This window comes from Dreissena polymorpha, chromosome 6 (genome assembly GCF_020536995.1).
Source record: "Dreissena polymorpha isolate Duluth1 chromosome 6, UMN_Dpol_1.0, whole genome shotgun sequence".
Classification (NCBI taxonomy): domain Eukaryota; kingdom Metazoa; phylum Mollusca; class Bivalvia; order Myida; family Dreissenidae; genus Dreissena; species Dreissena polymorpha.
In genome coordinates this window covers 47380295-47385346 of record NC_068360.1, presented here as the reverse complement: position 1 = coordinate 47385346, position 5052 = coordinate 47380295, and the positions used below count along the sequence as shown (strand labels likewise).

Here is a 5052-nt window from a genome sequence, read left to right as displayed (position 1 = left end):
GAATGTATAAAGCAAACTGGAAATTGGAATACATGGTCATGGATGATGCAAGACACTGGCATGTTTATTGGATCAACCAGTTTTGGCACTAACGACTTTACAGAGTGTAACAAAATCAAAGAGTTTCCTTCTAGGATTGAATTTACTGGAAGGTTATCTTTGATTCTGTTCGATGCGTCACTGAATTATTGTAAATGGAATGTCCAAAACAGGAGAAGCAGAACAAAGGTTTTCCCTTTGTAAATAAGGTAAAAAAAATTATAATTTCATTTACAGAATTGTATTGTTTGGGAAGTATTAAATGTTTGGATCTGGATACATAGACGATACCAACACATTATCTGGCTTTTGCTCGACTGTGGATATCTCTTGAGTCTGTTTCCTGGGTAGAACTAGTACAATCATGGTGTCTTTGGAGGCGATCTAAAGAACGCTCCCACCATGGGGATGGAACCCATGACCTCCCGGTCCATAGGCGGACACCATATCCACTACGCCACAGCGACTACTGTATAGAAAATGTATGTAAAAAGTTCTCTGCAGATTTTATTCAGTTGTTAGATCCAAATTATGATATCACAACTAAACATCTTTTTACCATATTTATAAAGGCTTCAAAATCATGTTTTAAATGAACAACAATAATAGATTTTTAATTATTAGTTGATATCTAAGCAGAAACAAACTTTCTTGATTTTCAGTGATAATTTTCATTGTTCGATGAAAGATGTGTTTGATTCAGATCAACTTTTTTTGCCAACTGGTCTGCAAGTGCAAGGTAAATATATGTTTTGTTCCCTATTAAAATGGACCTTTAGTTAACATGCATAGATTGCTTTACCAACATCCAACTGAAATATTTCTGGAAATGGTTATTATTTTCAGAAAAAAACACATTACTAAATTCTGTTTAAAAAACAACAATCTCTTTAATTATGACTTGTGTATTTATATTGTTTTATAAATTATGACATAATTGAAAAGTACATCCATGTGACTATTTCGAGTTAATTTGGTGTTCAAAATGTAAAAAAAATAACAATGGTATCATTTAAATAAATTGGTTGCCATGGAAGCAAATGTACTACACAACACAAAATTGTATATTTTCATATGTTATTATTTTTATAAGAACAAGTAAATGCATTTTAATCTTACACAAATTACATTTACTTATAATAAGTAGGGCATTATAACTCAAAAAAGTAATTAAATGGAAGAAAACATAAAAATCTCAGAATTGCTTTTCACATTTTGAGATACAATAAAGAAGGGCTTTGCACGTTTTACGGCCTTATTGTTTAACAAGTACTTACCCGTAATCTCATTTACTATTGAAATGGTATTAGGCATTCCATTGATCACAAAACTTAGAATAAAGATCAAAGGGAATTGTGCACAGATAGTAAAACTGACCATTTTCCAAAATTAAGGAACGGATACAAAATAATATTGTAAATCAGGGAGCAAAATGCCACTAATGATGTAGACTCAAACTGAAAATACAGCTTTTTTATGAGTATTCATCATGTGTAATGGATACAATTAAACAGGGTAATGATTGGATAATTTTTAATGATTCTGTTTTTTCACGGATTCTAGATTACAATATACACTCCGTGGTTTTTTCTGTTAAATTTTGTTATTTCACATGGATCACATATATCAAGTATAAAATGAAGGCTTAAATATAAAATTGGCCGAGTGTTATAGGTAAAATAATTTAAGGACCCCCATGGATACTAATATTTTTTCTGGTGTTTTTATCTGTTCTAAATTTCTATTTTGAGGTTAAAATCTAGCAATTAAAGGCTTCTACAGACATACTTTATAAAATGCCTGAATCTGTGAACAATTCCCTTTAAGGTTAAAACCCTTTGGATGTCAGCTTATTGTTTTTTTGATTACCATTACAATCAACATAAAAAAAACATAGTTAAGGTATTAAATAGGTCAAACACTAAATTAAATGCATCACTTAAACACTGATTTCTCTTAAGTTTATACAATTATTTCTATAATAAAACTGTGTTTGTGTTTAAAAATAATAATTCTAAATTATTTTAGTTCTACACTTCAAATAACATTCCAGCATGTACATGAAAATGTCTTCTTATTATAATAATTCAGGTTTGAATTTCCATTGTTAGAATAAATATTCACAGATGTTCTCTATTAAAACAGTACATGGTGATCTTAATCTCCAACCAGCTGTAGCGCTTTAGGTCCACATAGTGAAGAGACGTACAGAGTTACAGCAAATCCTTTGACTGAGTCCACATCAATATTTCTGTAAATAAAGATTGAACATAAAAAAGTACCAGTGCAAAAAAAATCAAAAATGTAATCCTACTAATGTTCCTTAAAATAATTTGGAATAACACAAAACTGACAGTCATGGTTGAAACTCTTATGGCTGGTAATCATCAGGATACACCAAACTTTAGCATGTACAAGTTTCTTTATTTATTAAGATATGTTATGAAATCTTTGTCTCAAATGGATTCCCTTCACATCGGAATTCTTAATTTAAACTTGTCAATAAAATTAACTAAACATTCAAACTATTTTTTTTTTTTTTACTTTTGTAGTGTTCCGATGCATATGTTTTAGTAAAACCAAAGTTACAAAGAATCATTTAAAGGAGTAAGAATTATAACAGTCACTATATGCAAAACATAAGTTCTTACAAGCAGTTGAACAATCTGTTACCAAAGTGATCATCCCTTCTTTCACCCGGCAGGATGCATCTGTGCAAGTAGTCGGGTCCTTTCCCTGGTGATTCATATAATTCATGAAGTATCTGTTCACCTAAAACACAAAATTCTTTAATAACAAATATCCATAATTAAATTTAAACACAGTATTAAATTACAAAAAATGACTGACATGCATGATTTTATGAAAATAATAATATTGTTTAACTCACATAATTAGATAGAATTTCATTTTTTTAGCAGGATTGTAGTATATTTACCCGACATATGAAACATAAAAATCTTACATAAAAAAAAAAAAATTTTAAATCAGAAAATATGTCTTACCAAAGCAGAATTATACTATTATTGAATTTAATATATTATTGTCCAAATTACAACACACAAAGTAAATAACAGCTTATCTTAAGACGATTTTGTCAATTGTTTAGTCTTAACTCAACAGAAGGGACTGTTAAATAATAAATAGAAATTGAAACATTTCTTAAAAGTTTAAAAGATGTAAATGACTTTCTTTATTCATGTTACATGTAAGTTTTGACAAAAATAGCTCAAACTTACACATATCTTTAATAATATTACAATCTGACATATAAACAAATTAAGTATTAAACCTTTAATGCCATACCATCTCAATTAAAAAAAATAACACACCTGCAAATTTAGCCAGTATTAATTTACCGGTACCTTCCAAAACAAAACATTTGCTGTCAATGTTAAAGGGACTTGTTCACACTCTATCAAAATGAGAATGTTTCAACTTTTTGTCACAGATTTAAGATATAAATGAACAATATACATCAGTGTGCGAAATAACACTAATGCCGCAGACTTATACTGAAAATACACTTTCGTTAATTAAAAATCATCGTTAGAAATTGATAAAATTATAAAGCGTCTCATACGCGGAAGGATTTTAAAGTTTTGATTTCTTGTGTCATCATTATATTTTGTAACAACACGCGGATGGTTTTACTAAGTATAAAATAAAAGGCAACCCATGTGAAGACGGTTTGTCAGGTCCGCACATAATGTAGTTGTAAAGACTCATGACGACCCGAACATGAACTCTGAATTACACAAACCCACATGTGAAGACGGATTGCTGAGCGGTTTCGGCACTTGGCTTTTACTACATGGGTCAGTGGTTCGAGCCCCGGTGTGGTAAACTTTTTTTTTCTCTTTGTTTTCTTTTTCTACTGTTATTCTTGTTTTTATATTGGAGCTATAATTTGTGACATTACAAAGATTGCTTACATAAAGTATAAAGTATAAATAGTACACCTGAGCGTACTACATCAGTTCGGACAGCCAAGTGGTTGATGCTAGACTTTCACTCCAGGTGTCAGTGGTTCAAGCCCCGATGTGGATTACATTTTTTTCTTTCTTTAATTTTATCATTGGTTTATACTGGACTGGAACTATTTAGATGTTTACATTTATCAATTTAAAGCATTTAATGACTACCTTCAAAACATGCCAAACTCTGTGAACAAGTCCCTTTAACAAAGGCGATTTTTATCATGGTGTCATGTAGATTCGTCATCTTACCTGATGCGGAATATCAACTCCTTAATATTTCAAATCCTCCACGTCAATCAATAGCAGTTTATATATTGTTCCATTGTAAATTAGCGTAGATCTATCCAACTTTGACAGTAAATTTCAACATCGTAGAGTTACTCTACGCTCGTTTAACCCCAATGGGTATTTCAATTTCAACAACAAAGCAATGGTAACACTCAACAAACTTTAAAAACGTTGTTTACATTATAATGAATAACTTCGCGAGGGGTCAGTGCCTTTTTATGTGTGAACTGGTTACCAAGATCACAAGTTATATATGTTTCAGTTCACTTGAATGAATTTCAACTAATCAAGTGCAGTTATTTAACGTCACACAAAAACACGTTTAGCGTCATAAAACGTCGACCTCATTTGAAAGCATTTCTGCTGACGACTTCACATTTATTTATTTTAAAAGAGAAAAATAAATGTATACATAACAAATAGTTTTATTGCTTATCTACTGGTTTTCGTAGTGTTTATTATAATCTGACAGATGGCGCCAAATGTTAGTTTTACGTCTTTTAAAACCTTTAATTAAAGAGCGCATACTGGTTTTACGTTAGTAAGATTCGTAAGAATTCTTAAGTCTGCGAACGCGTTTATGAAACGTTCGTAGGAATTGGCGTAAGAACGTTCTTACGTAAAAATCGCAGAATTCTTACGAAAAACTTAAGAATTGTTTATGAAACGGGGCCATTAACCATAAATTCGTGTTCATTCAGTCAGCAAATCTAACTTTTTTGTCTTCATAGCCAATGTGGCTATG

The 5052-nt window shown here is 30.8% G+C and overlaps 1 long non-coding RNA gene across 1 annotated transcript; it reads right to left on the bottom strand.

The window, feature by feature from the left end:
• Window positions 1-566: 566 nt before the first annotated feature.
• LOC127833406 (uncharacterized) lies at window positions 567-4445 on the bottom strand. The gene is made up of 3 exons (XR_008027399.1): window positions 4269-4445; window positions 2691-2811; window positions 567-2290 (listed from the first exon to the last, which is right to left on the bottom strand). It is a non-coding gene; the product is annotated as an uncharacterized LOC127833406 (long non-coding RNA).
• Between the last annotated feature and the right edge of the window lie 607 nt (window positions 4446-5052).